The sequence below is a fragment of the Symphalangus syndactylus genome, chromosome 6 (genome assembly GCF_028878055.3).
Source record: "Symphalangus syndactylus isolate Jambi chromosome 6, NHGRI_mSymSyn1-v2.1_pri, whole genome shotgun sequence".
NCBI lineage: Eukaryota > Metazoa > Chordata > Mammalia > Primates > Hylobatidae > Symphalangus > Symphalangus syndactylus.
Window position 1 is genome coordinate 31,863,488 of NC_072428.2, and position 17,322 is coordinate 31,880,809.

Here is a 17,322-nt window from a genome sequence, read left to right on the forward strand (position 1 = left end):
CTATTGTTTTGACTGGTCTTGGTGTGCATAGGTAATATTCATGATGGAACTGTCAGAAAAGAGAACATTTTTCGCAGCTGATGTTTGATTATGAATGCAGCTAAGCACCCTGTTTTCTTACACGTGGGAAAAAGCTCAATAATGCCAATGCAACTGTGGTGTACTCAGAATAATATCTGCTATGGTGGTCAAAAAAGTGCACAGTCTTTAAGTGGTATCATTGTAAACTCTTTGGAGCCTCATATTATTATCTGAAGAAAGTTAAATAAAAATTAAAAGAACAAATAATTTATATCCTTCTGGTTATCACACTATAATAGATATCAATAGTGCAAGTACAGGCATTTTACAATTATTATTTAAGAGATTTTTTGTGGCAATTCCTGAAACTTTCTTGTTTTGGTCTAGTGTAAAATATTTTGAAAGCTCTGTGACAGCTTTATTGGGTTAAAGCTATTGCTGTATCAATGCACCTGTATCAAAGGGAAGGCTAACTTAAGACAGGGAACAAAGTATTACATGAAGGATAACATCAGTCATTCCTGCTGTCAGTCATCTGCAGAAAGGGCTTTTTTCTTCATATATTAACAAAATTTAGGACTCAAGTTAAAAAACAAAAAAGAAAGGAGGTAAAGAATACACTCCATGCAGGTGCTTGTTGCTCCTCTTGAGCCCTGGTGAAATGGAAAAAGGTCAGTAACCAAAGCCAACTAGGGAGGGATTATAAACGTTATCTTTCTATATTAAGAAGAGTATGCCTTCCCTGCACTTTGGGAGGCCAAGGTGGGCAGATCACCTGAGGTCAGAAATTCAAGACCAGCCTGGCCAACATAGCAAAACCCCATCTCTACTAAAAATACAAAAATCAACTGGGCTTGTTGGCGCTGCCTGTAGTCCCAGCTACTACTCGGGAGGCTGAGGCAGAAGAATTGCTTGAACCCAGGAGGCGGAGGTTGAAGTGAGCTGAGATACAGAGCAAGACTCTGTCTCAAAAACAAAACAACCAACAAGAAGAAAAAAAAAAAAGTAAAAAAAGAATATGCTTACTTGTAATGTTGTGTTCTTTGATATCTTGTAGATATTTCTGACAGACTGAGGCTACCCCAGTTGTGTCATCTATCTCCCAAAGACCAATAAATTATTGGGAAAAAAACTGAAAGAGTACACCAAGGAAAATATGCTTAGGGGGTCAAAGTTAATGCCACGAGTATATTTGCAATGCCAAAATCCTCTTCATTTTTTGTGTAAAAAACCATGAGATTGTAGGTTTGTTTGTTAAAGCAATTATACTCTATTTCTAAGTGGGAACTCATTTCTGTAATTTAAACATCTTTTTTTAAAAATCATGAATACAATGAATTGGCTGCTTAGATAATTCTAAACTTTTATTTTCAACATCATTAAAACTTTTGTGAAGTCACACTACAAGTAGAATTCTATAGATAAAAATTAGAGGTGAGGTCTATGAATCCTAACTTGTACATTTAAGAAAAAAGCCACAAAAAATTTTAAGTCAAATTCTATGACATATTCAAGAAACAAATAATTCATATTATATATTCCAAAAAATGTAAAAGAGAGAACATTCCGAAAAGTATTTTAGGAAATGATTAGAATATTGATATCAAAACCATAAAAGGAAACTATGATAGAGACATTATAGAAAATATTTTGATAATTACAAAAATTCTAAATAAAATATCCAATAAATAACTCTCACTATACCAATATATGCATATGTGTTCTGTATATATGAATACGTACACACACAAAAAGACTTTGATAAATACTTTTTAGGGACCCTGATAATGAGAGAAACTGGCATTCTCAAACTTCCTAGGAGTATAAATTGGAGCCATCTTTATGGAGGACAGTTTGTCAATATATATCATTATTCCAAATGCATCACCCTTTCAATAAGGATTTTTATCTCTTTTCCAATAAAGACTTATACATGTGTTAATTACATGAAATAAACAAAAAATAAATAAAGCAGGATTATTTATGATAATGAAATATTTAAATAAGTTATATGTTCTTCAGCAAAAATCATGGTCAAATAAATTGTAATACAGCAATCTAATGGAATTCTGAAGAACTAGTAAAATGACTAAGTTAATTTAGATTTACCAATATTTCAAAAATCTCAATATATATTGTTTACTAAAAGGCAAAATGCATTATTATGTACAGTATGCAATTGTGCAAATATGTACAGTTACATATATTTGAAAATGTATAGATTATTTCTGAAAATAAAATTATTAATTTTTCACCTCTTGAGAAGAGAACTACATGGTTAGAGAAGGGAGATAGAATATTAATTGCGCCTTTATATTTTCTGTATTTCTAATGCTTTGTCATGTAGGGTTTTGCAGACTCTGGAAAGACAGCCCCTCCCAAGGCTAGCTAATTCCTAGAGCCAGTAAATAACTTTCCTGTGAGCCCACCTTTCATATGCAAACCAACCAATCCAGAGCCCATACCCCAACTACCTACTTTATCTTAGGGGCTTTTATACTCTTGGCCACTATTCCCCTACCCTAAGTAGTCCAAGGTTAAGTACTAGACAACTCGTGGCAATTTTTATTCACAAAAGTCCCCTGAAATTATTCAAACTAGCCTATCCTAAACCTGCTTACCCCATCTCCTTCCCATGGAAATCACAATAAAGGCTCTTGCCTATGCATTACTCCTGTACCCTCTGCCTCTTGACCTACCTTGGAGTTTCCCTGTGTGACTTTCTCTGGTGTGGTGTGCCCTCTCCTCTTGAGAACTGTGAGAAACAACTAGCCTTTTAATATCAGTCCTCTCCTGTTCTGTAGACTCACCATAACTGAATAATAATAAAACCAACCTTGTGAAATAGAATCAGAGGAAAACTTATTTTCTATGGCTTGTCTTTTATCAGTTTTATGGCTATTTTACTCTTTGTAAATATTATCTATTTAAAATAAATACATTATAAAAGAAGAAGCTAAATGCCATGATATAATCTCAGTAATTTCTGACATATACTAATAGAAGCCAAAATCTCAAAATAAATACAGTTACTGAAAAGTGAAGAACATAATATGTTCTGGAAAAGTCCAGAATAAATTGTTGAGCTATATGTTATTACATATTCAAGAAGCAAATCTGTCACTGTCATTAGCAATACAAGAGAACTCTGTGGCGGAAAAATACAAAATATGAGTAGAGAAAATAAAAGATCTGAACAAATGGAAAGATATACAATGTTCATATGTGTGATAACTTAATGTGGCAAAGAAACCGATTTTACCCAAATTCACCAATAATTCAATGCAATTCTAATTAAAAATTTTACCTAGTTGCTTCTAGAATTCATAGAAATGTATAAAAGACCAAAAAGCCACACCAGTTTTAATGAAGATTAAAAAATAGACTCAGCACTTAACATTAAGAATAATTATAAAACTAGAAGAGTTAAAAGGGTATGAGAGTAGGCACAAAGACAGAGTAATTTAATGATGAAACTGAAGAGGGAGCCTGGAAAAAACCTAGTATATAAGGAATCTTGTATAGGAAAGTGGTAGCCTTACAAATCAGCAGAAGAGAATGCACTTTAATAAACAGTGCTAATAAAATTCTTTGTCAATAGAAAACATGACCGAAAATAACATCTTTATCACACATCATTCATAAATAAATCCCAAAACTTATATAAGCTAAATATAATGAACAAAACTTCTAAACTTTTACAAGAAAATGTTTTTGAAAATTTTTATCATATTGGGATGGCACAAAAAAGTAAAGAAAAATAATAATAAAATTATGGCTTAATAGGCTCTATTTTCACCCATCTCCTTGGACAACTTTCTTCAGGACTTCAGGACTCAAAAGAGGACAATCAATCATTGGAGTAGACAACCTTCATTTAATGCCAAAATCTCTTCTGATTTTTATAAAACTTCCACGAGGGAGGAAGACAGGACAAAATTTTCCTCATTTTAGAAGTGAATCACTGAGACATAGAAAGAAGACTGGTATTTGTCCAAGGCCATACATGGCTGAAAATGAATGACTTGAATAATTCAATGATTTTAAGTCTTGCAAATGAAACCATATTAAAAAACATAAAACATGTCAACCTCTATACATTCTGTATTGTAAATTACTCCAATTATTATCTAGTCTTCCAAGATTTGTTTGCTGTCATTTTAAAGCATGTACTTATTTCAAAAATCATAATATTTTGCTTCTGAAATCAGCATCATGTAGATTTGGAATAAAATGTGAGTGTTGCAATTTCTCTGAACATCAAATAGTATTTTCAAATTTGTGTTAGCACCAGCAGATGATGCATCGTAACAACATTGGTAAGAACTACATCTCCACCTGGGAAATCTTCAAAGCATAATTAGATCAAAATTTTTAAATAATATGAATGAGACTAAGATTCTGCCTGGACTTACTGGAGTTATAAACTGTCTTCTATGTTTCTGTACTTTCCCCCTGTTGAATAGAAAATGCAGTCAAAGCTATCACAAATATTTCTCATTAAAGAATATGATGACTGAAGCTTTTATAATGGTTTAAAAGAACAGATTTGCCTTCTTATATTGATTTTTCTTGTAAATAAAGCACAGTGCTCAGTACAGGAGTGGCTTAATCACAAATACCCTTCAACCAGCTGGTTAAGTGCTTTAAAAAGCATTTATATACCAAATTGTCCAATCAGAATTAATCTTTCCATACCAAATGCTTCAATTATTATGAATTAAAGTATTCATATTTAAAAATCTAGTTTATAGATTACATTGAGTTCTTTGAGGGAGGAGGTTTTTTGCTACCACTTTTCAAATCGTCCATTACTGTCTATAGCCTTGATGCATAATAGAAGTTCAAAAAGCATGAAATTTTTATGTACTAAGGAAACGTACCTTGCGGTATAGATATTGCAAGATCTTTTTTTCTTTTTGTCTTTTTCTTAAAAATTTTCTGAATTTTTAGCAAAAAGATACTTTGTTATTTGTATTTATTAATGTAACATTAAAATTTTAACAACTGCTTGTGTAAGCACCCAGGATATTCCAGGGCCTGTGTTACAAAATTATTTATAGATGCTAAATAATTTTCCTGCCAAAGTTATCATGCAGGTATGATTTTTTTTTAATTTTTGGGTGAGAAAATAGAAATGCAGGTAGGTTAAGTAGTACATTTCCATAGTTCACATAGCTAGTAAGAGTTAGTGCTGAGATGCAAACCTTTTCTTTATAATTTAATTTGACAATCATCATGCTAAATTGAAGAGTTCTCAGTTATACAGTTGTTTGCTGATATTTTTAACACTTTTAATTTTTTAAAAAGCCAAAATACTGGATTTTCAAGTTATGAGCTGCTATATACTTGCTATCTTAAGTTTCATACATCATTTTTTCTTGGATTCTTCTTTTTTTTTTTTAAATATAGTCTCTCTGTTGCTCAGGATGGAGTGCAATGGTGCCATCTCTCCTCACTGCAACCTCCGCCTCCTGGGTTCAAGCAATTCTCCTCAGCTGCTGCCTCAGGCATCCGAGTAGCTGGGATTATAGGCGCCTGCTACCATGAACGGCTAATTTTTGTATTTTTAATAGAGACTGGGATTCACCTTGTTGGACACGCTGGTTTCAAACTCCTGACCTCAAATGATCCGCCAGCCTCGGCCTCCCAGAGTATTTTTTTCTTGGACTCTCAAAGCATGTTTTAATTTTTTCTATCCAGTAGTTCAAGTATCTCAGACATCATCACAGGAAAAAAAAAATCTTTCATATTTGTTAATTCATCCGGCTTCCTGAACTGCCCGTTCTCATCAAGTTTATTCTCAAAGCCATTGGTAATCAGCGCTGTTGTGAAATTAAAGTTAGAATTCTAATTATGAGAAATGAACATCAGCATGCTTTTAATTATTGTATATTCAGTGCACTCTTATTTGTTTGGTTGGTTGGTTTAAGGAAAACGTATCCGAATAAGCAAACTAATAAACTGCCTATTCGTTCTGAAATATCATGATTTATATGCAGTGTAACTTTGCTTTTTGAAATTGATTTTGCAGCGGAAGAAAAATCTTTTTTTCAATCCTCATATGTTCTAAGTTGTAACAGACCCCTGAAACAAAAGACAGATCAACAAGAGAAAGACAAATAGAAGTTTATTAACATGTTTCTTTCATGCATAAATGGGAAACAGGAAATGAGCAGTTCTCAAAAAGGTGGCTTTGAATTCCAGTTTATATAGTAACAAAGAAAAGTACATTTTTAGAAAAGTGACAAGACAAAGGAAATGGACTTTAAGTCTCTAGGGGCAGCAAGCTGTGGGAAGGTAAACAAATGGCAGATAAATGGGGGTTAGTAAAGATTGTTAACGTAGATTGCTCTGGTACCATTCCCCAGGCCAATAAGGGTCTAACCGTTGTCTTCAGTGGTTAACCTTTGTTCTCCCTGGTAGAGTGAAGGCAGAGCACTTTCTGTCCTGGTAAAACTATGTACAAAAGCCAAAGAGCTTTTCTGCATCTGCTGCTTCTTCTAAATTGCCTTTAGCGCAACTTCATATTTTGAGGTAGTACATTGTGCTCTCTCACAATTCTAAAAGAGCAGATGAATTAAGATGTATATTTTTTAAAAGATGAGATTAAAGAAATACTTGCTAAAGATGATTAAATCTCTATATATGTATATGGATACACACAAATACAAAACTAAAATATGTTGTATGTAACAAATCTATATAACTTATGTATTTATAACTGAAATATATATGTCATTTGTATTTATGTATATTAACTCATATAATTTATATATGTTAACTCATATATGTGTATGTGTATATATATATATATATGTATACACACATACACACACACAGAGTGTAGGTGGAAGTAAATCTTACTTCATCTATTTTTAGTAGTATAGTAGTCAGTTAAAGATTATTTAAACTGGTAAAAAATGTAAATGACCGTTACAGTAATGATTTGCCTGTAATCTGAGATAACCATTTTTTTTTCTAGGATTTTATTTTTGCACTTTGCAACTTTTAGTTGAGATCTAGATTTAGAAATTAAAGAAAAGTTAGCTAGAAGAACAAAGAAAGAGTCAATAAAAATACTTAATAAGTGGACTAATTTTATACAAGTTTCAATACTTTTTTAAAAAACAACAACCTATTTGTTCTTGATGTGTTTCCCCAGAATTATTTCTAACCAAAAAAAAATTACAGAGCTTGCCATAAATTTCTTGAATTTTTGGTGCATCAAGTACTTAAGTAGAAAATCTCTGAAAATTAATTTGATATTTTGTTCTATTTTATAGCATTTGGCTTTCAAGTACTAAGATTTAAAAGTCTTGTCATTAAAAAGTAAAATCCATTGAATGAAAATGTTTCAATTTTAACAAAATTTGAAGCTGTGTTATAATGCAAATTATTTTTTAAATGGTATCTTGATACTTAAAACATTTGATACTTAAAAAAATACTTTCAAAAATTGTATGGCGTGTGCCTGTAATTTCTGTAATTCAAGAATTATAGGAGTTAATTCTTGAGCTGAGACAAAAGGATGACTTGAGCCCAGGAGTTTGAAGCCAGCGCCTAGGCATCATAGCAAGCCGTATCCCTTAAAAAAGAAAGAAAAAAGTACTTTTTAGTTGGCTAAGGACTTTTGCATGTATTAACTCTTCCAATTCTCATAGCAACTCTATATGGAAGTTAATATGTTCGCATTAAAGATGAGGAAACAGAAGCTGAGTAGTGAGTTTTGCCTATAATGTTACTCACTGGAAAGCCTAGAATTGTCTTTAATTTATAATTAATAATTTATTCATCTAACAAAAAAATTTGCCTAACACCTACTATATGCACTTTGGACATGGCAAACAATTAGTTGTCAATTCATCTACCCATCTTCTTTTTGTAGCAAACATAAGTGGTGGTGCTGAACCTATCCCTAGCTCCAGTAATTGCATGGATTGGCCTTTCCAATCAGCAAAATCCCTTCTCCCTTTTGATTGTTTGTGCTTTAGGGAAGGGCTTCTAACTCTGGCTCCAGTCAATCAACTGCCACAGTGACTGACTTAAGAGTTGTCACCTACGTTGTTCAGTGAGGGTTAGAGTCAGGAATTTTCATTTAATGTTAGATTCTTGCAATTTCTCAGAATATGAACAGAGAACAACATCCTGCCCCAGCTGATGTGAGCCGTCAACGGAAGCAAAGGGGAGAAAGCTGACAATGAAGAAAGCAGAGCAGTAGAAAGCATGAAACTGGGTTCTTGGATGTCACCAGTTCTGGATCATACTGATGCTGCGGTAATCATACTTCTAAATATGCAAGTCACATGGACTAGTTAGTTCCCTCTACTATTTAAGCCTCTTTTGGTTGCGTTTTCTTTTATTCACAACTTAAAGACACAGTTAAATTCTAATATTATGTTACCTTCTCTGCTTAAAAAATTCGCTTTCCGGCCGGGCGTGGTGGCTCACGCCTGTAATCCCAGCACTTTGGGAGGCCGAGGCGGGCGGATCACGAGGTCAGGAGATCGAGACCATCCTGGCTAACACGGTATAACCCCGTCTCTACTAAAAATACAAAAAATTAGCCGGGCGAGGTGGCGGGTGCCTGTAGTCTCAGCTACGCGGGAGGCCGAGGCAGGAGAATGGCATGAGCCGAGATCGTGCCACTGCACTCCAGCCTGGGTGAAAGAGCGAGACTCCGTCTCCAAAAAAAAAAAAAAAAAAAAAAAAATTCACTTTCCCTTGTATACAAAGACAAGAAAAACATTGTCTAATTTATAGTCCGTAGGTATTTAATTTATAAAAATGGAGTGTTTTCTATTGTTTTATTGACTTTATTTAACCATGTATCTTGTTATTGATTTTTTTCTTCAGACTCTGCATTACAAGACATACTAAGCAGCAGTTTTTCTCAAATAAGATTGTTGCAGATGGTGATGACATTCCCAAGTGCACCTTGTGCTGTGATTAAGGAACAGAGATATGCAAGACTTCAGTTCCTGCCAATCACTCTCATAGATCACAGCTGAAAATACCTTTGTCCCAAGGCAGTTGTCAGCCTGAAAATTATCACCCAAAGCAGAGACAGTAGTTTGGATTAATGAAAAAATGATTGATCGAGGCTAGTGAAATGCATACTTGGTCATATTAAAATAAAATACACGAATAAACTTTACTCGGCTGGACAAAACGAGGAAGTGAAGCAGACAGCTGAGGCCATAACCCATCACAAACAGGTTAAAGATAAATAAAAGCAGAAGTGACTAGTGTTTCAAATGGAGCTCATGGACCTATCAACATAAACTTGGGACCAGAAAATTTCAGAATATCAGATTACAGGAGAGAAATTTGGATCTTTAAAATTGAAATGTAATAAGCTTCCAATAATCAAGTAAACAGATGTCAAATCTAAGCAGTGATGCACATATGAGTCAGAATGCAATCTGCATATAGGAGAAGCATAATAACTTGAAAAGGCAAGGTTTGAGAAACTTTGGAAGATATATATGTAAGCCCTAGATAACTTTATCATTTAAGAAAGACTTGAATCTCATCCTTCCCAGTTTGTTTCTTATGGCCAATTCTAATACATGGAACCATAATTTCAGTATCTGATACCCAGGTCTATTCATTCTCCTCCTTTGTCATTCTTTACCTAGAGTAGGCATTCCTGCTTTGCCCCTTAAGTTTTAGACTGTGATTGCAATGGATCAGGTAAGGATAGAAGTGATTGAGTGAATGTGGGTTGCAGTATCATGTTATTACCTCCAAAGATACTTACATAGTGTTTTCTTCAGTTGAAAAAATTGCATGCGGTATAATTTACTTTTTTTAGTGTATAGTTTTTTCTTTGTTTAGAAAAAAAAAAAAAACCTATTGGTATCCAAAAACAACCAAAAAGATATTTCATCACCTTCCAAAAATAGTCTCTAATGCTACCCCTTTTTAGTCAACTACTCCCCTCCACATCTAACCAAGCAGCCACTGATTATTTTCTGTTTTTTGATTCTGCCTCTCCACAATTTCATTATTTTTTCTCCAAATTTTCATATAAATGAAAGCATATAGCATGCAGCCCACTGAATTTGGCTTATTTTACTTAGCAAAATATGATTGAGATCCACCTATGCCATTGCATACATCAATGGTTTGTTCTTTTTGATTGCTACGTAATAGATCAAACAGTTCAAATGTATTTTATTTTATCAATATACCTCATTTTGTTTATTCCCTAATGAGTGACATTTGGCTTATTTCCAGTTTGGGATAATTTTGAATAGAATATCTATACACATATAAACTTTCATGTCCATGTTTTTGGGTGAACATTAGTTTTCAATTCTATTAAGTAAATACCTCTAAATAGGATTGCTTGGAAGTGTGGTAAGCATATGGTTAACTGCATAAGAAACTACCAAACTGTTTTTCAGGATACCTGTATGATTTTTTTATTCCCCGCATCAACATACATATCCTTGTCAACACTTGTTTATCCAGTTTTTTTCTTTTGTTTTGTTTTATTAACCACTCTATTAGGTATGTAGTGATATATATTCATATGCTTATTTGCTATCTGTATGTTCGTATAGTCAAATCTTTGGCTCATTTTTACTAGATTGTTTGTTTTCTTGTTGAGCTTGGTGGGTTCCTTATATATTCTGGATACAAATATCTGTCGAGTTTTTTGACTTGCCAATATTTCCCAAAGTCTGTTACATGTCTTTGTCTTTTACTTAATGGTGTCTCTTAAAAATTAGAAGCTTTTGATTTTGATAAAGTTCAATTTATCAATTTTTTTTAATTTAGTGGATTTTGATGTTTTGTCTAAGAACTTTTTGCCTAAGTCAAGGTCACAAAGATTTTTTCTATGTATTCTCCCAGGTGTTTTTCAGTTGTTCGTTGTTCACTTATGTCTATGATCTATTTTGAGTTAATATTTCATTATAAGGTACAATATTTATGTTGGGGTTCATTGTTTTTTGAATAAACTTAAACATATAACATACATATAATTTTCTTATGGGAATTTGGTTAGATACTGTGAATTTGGCTATTTCTCCATCTAACTCTGAATTTTTGTCATCTATTTTGAATCATGGCTGTTAGATGCATTCATATTTAAGATCATAATGTCCTCTGTGAATTGCCTGTTTCATCATCGTATTATGGCCTTCTTTATTCCTTGTAATATTTCTTCTTTTCAAACTTATTTTGTCTGATATTAATATAGACACTTCAGCTTTCCTCTGGTTAGTAATTGCATGGTATATCATTTTCCTATTCTCTTGCTTTTGATTTGTTTATCACTTTTTATTCCTCATGATAATCACAAAGCAAACAATCTACAAGAGATACACAAATGTCAAAGAAAAAGGAACCAAAGCAGCAGTACGGACAATAACAAAATCACAAAGATGAAAAAGAGGAAGAAAGGAATGAAGGATACAAACAAAAAACAGAAATAATTAACAGAATGGCGTTAGTCAATCCTTATGTATCAATAGTTACTTGAATGTAAGTTAATTACATTAGTTACATCAAAAAAATAGGGTGGCTGAATGAAATAAGAAAATACAAAATCCAATTCCATGTTGCCTATAAGACCTTCTGATATTATTTTCCTTTGCTTGAATAAGTACCTTTAGTGTTTCTTTTACAACAGGTCTGGCGATGAAGAATTCTTTTATTTTCCATTCATCAAAAAAATTTTTTTCAGCTTAATTTCTGAAGTATATTTTTGTTATATATAGAGTTCCGAATTCAAAGTTATATTCTTTAAGTACTTTAAAGATGACATAACACTGTCTTCTGCATCCAACCATCTCTGGTGAGAAATTAACAGTTATTTCAATCATTGCTTTCCTACATGTAATATGTTATTTTCCCTAAATGTTTATATGATTTGTTTTCTTTTCCTTTCTTTTTTGTTTTCAGTAGTTTATTATGATGTATCTAGGAATTTTTTTGTGTGCATTTATCCTATCTAAGACTCCCTGAGCTTCTGGAATTCCTAAGTTTATAGGAATTTACAGATTTGGGGAAATTTTTGTTTCTACTTCAAACATTTTTTCTGCACCAATCTCTATTCTCTCCATCTGGGATATAGCCACAACACAAGTACCAGACCTGTTGATAATGTCTCACTCGTCCCCGAGGCTGTCTGTGCACATTCTTTTCAATCTCTGCTGTTTTCTCTTCATAAGATTGAAAAATTTGTATTTGTCTATATTTTATTTCATTCTTACTTTTTGATCTTTATTCTGCTATTGAGTACATGCAGTGATTTTTCCCCAGATATTGTAATTTTATTACTTTTACAGTTACATTTGGTTCTTTCCTATATTTCACTTTTTAACGCTTCTATATTTTCACTCGTTTAAAGTGTGTTTACTATCTTACTATATTTAATAATAATAATGATTGAATTAAAATAACAATAAATACTTACTTTTAAGTTATCTTATTTTTACGTCATAATGGCTGTTTTAAAATTTGGCCTAATAATCTTATCATTCAGATCGTCTAAGGATAGTGATATGTTTATTTCTTATTCCTTAGAGAATTGGTCACATTGTTTAAATGTCTATTAATTTTTAATTTGGTCTTAGATGCTTTGTCACGAGACACTGAGTGTTTGAAGTATGCTAATATTTTTGGAATATGCTATGTTTTCTTCTTAGTTTTGCTTGTTCAGCAGGTAACAAAACAGCACACATGTGACTCAGGATTTACTTTGACTCATGGGAAATGTTTTCATTGACAAATCCTGGATTGCTTGCTATGCTGCTCGGGGTCTCTCTGTCCCCTACCCCCGAAATAACTAAGGGTAGGCCAAGTTTTTGTGCTGGCTGATACTCAGAACTGAGGGTTTCTTTATTCAGTCTTTATTCTATTAGAATTTCTCCCATAACCTCCAGCTTTACTGAAATCCTTTTCCTATCCACTGCTGAGAAAAGCAAGGTTTGTCTTAGAGATTTCACTGCCCACACAGCTGCGCGACTATGAAATTTGGGCCTGCCTTCAGAAAAAGACAGTAAGAAAAGAGGAAGAAAAAATAACCACTGTATTCACTCATGCCTGAGTTCTTTTTTTAAAGTCTTAATCCCTTTAAAATGATTCAAGATCACTGGATCTTGACTGGGGTTCTGCTTACACCCAAAACTTCCAGATCTCTACCTCTTAAATTCTAACACATCGTTGGGCTGGTTCCTGCTTGTTTTACTAAAATCCACTGAGGATATCTTTTGATTCATCTTAAAACACAAATATATCTGAGAAATGTAAATTTAAGCTCTTGGATTTATTCACACTTTAGGGTGCAGAGGACTCTGAAGAAAATTGATGGAGAATGGCAAGACAGTAGGGCAGATAAAAAAAACTGCCTAAATTATCATTTTGCCTTAATTGAAACACATATTCAATCTGCGTAGACATAGAGTACTCAGATACACAGCAATTTCAAGTAGGGTACAGACAAGTTCATAGACAATGATCTAGAATGAACTATATTAATAATTCTATAAAGATCTTTCTAGGGACAGACAGTGCAGTAGCTCCCTTCTTATCAGTGCTTTTGTTTTCTGTGGTTTCAGTTACCTAAAGTCAACTATGATTTAAAAATATTAAATGGAAAATTTCAGATATAGACAATTCATAAGTCTTAAGTTGCATGCTATTCTGAGTAACATGATGAAATCTCACACTGTCCAATCTGTTCTGCTGGCAATGTAATCACCCCTTGGTTCAGCCTATCCACACTGTAGATGCTACCTGCCTGTTAGTCATTTAGGAGACCTCTTGGTTATCAGATTGACAAATCACAAGAAGAAAAGTGAGTAAACTACAATAAGATATTTTGAAATAAAGAGAGGGAGAACACAATCATATAACTTTTTGAGAGAGAGAGAGATAATCCATGTTCACCTAACTTTTGTTACAGCATATTGGCACAACTGTTCTGGTTTATTATTAATTTGTATTAATTTCTTACTGTGTCTAATTTATAAATTAACCTTTACCATAGGTATGTATGCATTGGGAAAGAAATAGTAAATATAGGGTTTGGTATCAACTGAAGATCTTAGAATTTCTTTGAAAACATTTGAATGCAAATACTTGAAGATCAAATAAAAGCCATATTTGCTTCCTGTAAGGTGAATTAATAAAAGAAGGAAATATCACATTATGATTTTTGCCAAAATTTTCTTTTAGTAACAGACAAGCTGGTAATAAAATTAAAAATTAAAATGTGTAGAATTGTGACTATACATATTTGAGCATTTGTTGGCTTATGAAAGAAATGTCATTAAAAGTTTATTTGTGAGAATTTTACTGAGCAACTAAAACATAAAATTTCAATATAATCAAAATTTTGAATAATAAAAAATAGAGCCAAATGTCTTCTATAACATTGGCTTATGTTAGAACATTTTTCATATTTTGGTTAAAATAATAAATGAGTTAATTTTATTTAGTATTTTGTGTGTTTTGTTACTGATTTGATAAAGTATCCCAAAGTTGAGATATTTTATGTGGGTTATCCTTTGCCTTCAGGCTTTTGTTGTAAATGCTTCTCAACCATAAAAAAATTAGAAGTTTATATATAAAAAATTTAAGACTAAATAAAACATAATCTTTGTTTTCTACTTTTAATATCAGTGTTTGATATGCTAAAATAATTTTTATCTGATTGCTTTAATGACTTGTTCTGGGAAAAACATTATGCTAGACTATATAATTAACCTTCCCACCCAAACAGCATGTCCATGTTTTGACCCCAAATCCTTCCACTATACTAACTTACATGGCAAATTGGATTTTGCAGATCTGATTAAGTTGAAGAACTTGGCATAGGGGATTCTACTGAGGGAATTAATGTAATCATAAGAGTCTTTTTAAGAGAAAACAGGAGAGTCAAAGTCAAAAAAGGATGGGAGATGACAGAAGCAGGGGCCGTAGTCAGAGAGAGAGTCAGAAAGAGAATGGAAGTTGCTACATTTCTGCCTGGCAATAGGCAGGGAATGTAGGCAACTTCTAGAAGCTGCAAAGGTATGGAGGCAGATTCTTTCTCAAATTCATTAAAAAGGAGGGCAGCTCTCCTGATCGCTTAATTTTAGCTCAGTGAGATTAATTTTGACTTCTGGCCTTCAGAGCTCTAAAATATGAAACCTTGCATTGTTTTCAGCAATAAGAAACTAATAGAGTCAGCCTGATGTAAATTTGCCAAATTATTTTTACAAAATTTATTGTTATTTTGTTGAATACAACAGCAGGCTTTATTTTTCTTCTTATATTCAATGAATAGCCCCAGATAGATATTAATTTTAAAACACTCTAAGAATAAAAAGTGTTAAGATTTATATAATATTTAAAAACTAATCCAGTGGATAGTCATGATGAACTTAGTGAGTAAATGAATGAGTCATGTGGTAGCATTACACTATGGCCCCCAAATTCTTTGAGATTGCTCTTATTGTGAGATGGGTCTACATCTTCTCCCCTAGTACCTTGGCTATATGATTACTTGATCAATAGAATATGATAAAACTGATTCTAGGGCAGTTTCTAGGCCAAGGTCTTGTGAAACTGGTGGTTTCTCTTTCCTGTATTTGGGGACAATCTCTCTTGGAACTTGTGTACAACACTATGAGAAATCCAACCTAGGGAGATACTTAGATGGAAAGAAATCAACACTCAGCACCAATTTACCAGTCGTGCAAGTAAGTGATCTTAGAACCAGATCTTCTAGGCTAGTTGGGCCACCCCAAATAATACAGCGTAGAGCACTGATAAACTACATCCATTGAATCCAGCTCAAAACTAAGACTCATAAGCAAAACATAAATGATGGTTTACGAAGTCACTACATTTGAAGTAGGTTTTGAATGCAGCAATAGTTAACTAAAATAAATAATCCATAGTCTGATTTGATCTCTATATTATAAACATTTGGGGTCTTCGAAGAGTTTCTATTTCCAACAAAACATGCTTAAATGACTAGATTATGAATCGTTACAAAAATATGTCTTGGAAAAATACCGTTACTTTTTAAATAACTTAAACACAAAAATATTTCATGACTTTTGGAAGTAATCAGAAGCCAGTATTTAGAAAATGGTGTCACAGCATGTCACAGCATGTGTTAGTTAATTCAGGGAAAGGAAAAGTGCAGTCTGGGAACAAAAATGCATATCCCATCTGCCATATAGCTCAATAAATACCAAACCAAATATGTCGCTCTGTATTATCATAATAAAATATATTGTGATAATATTTCCAGGGTAATACGTAAATAATCAATTCTGTAAATTTGTTACTGCTCTCTACTATCAGTCACAGTCATTGATGTCTCTCAGTTGTCTCCAAAAACAAGCCCTTCAGACCTATTATATGATGGGATATAAAAGCCATGAACTTAGGATTCTTTTCTCTGTTCTATTAATGATGCCCAGTGTTTTTACATTGTACACAAGGGAGTCCGAGTTCCTCTGCCCACTCCACACCGTGTCCAACCCTTGCACCTTTAGTCACTGGAGAGGTAACTGTCACAAGACAAATACCACTTTGAAGTGGTATTTAAATAATGTTTTGTATTATCTGAGAAATACACTTCCCATATGTATTTCAAAACATTAAAAGTAGTTACAATTTTTTGTTTAAAATGTTATGAAATAAATATAAAATCATAATGATTATGGGATTTTGATATCTCACGACAAAACTCTTTCTAAGCTTACTACAGTCATATATCTTTAATTCTGTGGTAAATCTCCCATCTTAAATAGCTGTTCTATTTCTCCATGAATCCTGAAAGTATCCTAGAAATTCTGTAAGTTTGGAACTTCAAAAATACATGTCTTACACTTTTTATTTTACTCAGAATCAGAATAAAATGAAAATAATCTGATATCACAATATCACCTCTTATTTTGGTATAAGAGATAAATTATTTCTGAAATCAGTAGCTTCAGGCCATTTGCATACAGAAGGCCTTTCTTTCAGTGAAAATTGTCTGATTTTAAAATAAAGAATTAAAAAGTAATCCAACATTTAGCACTTAGTTGGCATCTCATATAAAGTTTAAATCACACTCAGATTGATGATATTTTGGGGACCATCATAACACTTATGTTACAAATAATCATATCAACTCTATTACCTCATGTAGGAACACATAATTTTAGAAATATACAAATTTAAGTTTAATTTTTTTTCTATAACATTGCACCTATAATCAACATAAAATCAAGAGAATACAGAACTTTACTATGCTGTTGTATAAAATCTGTTTGTATAAAAAATGTTATCAAATCTCAGGTT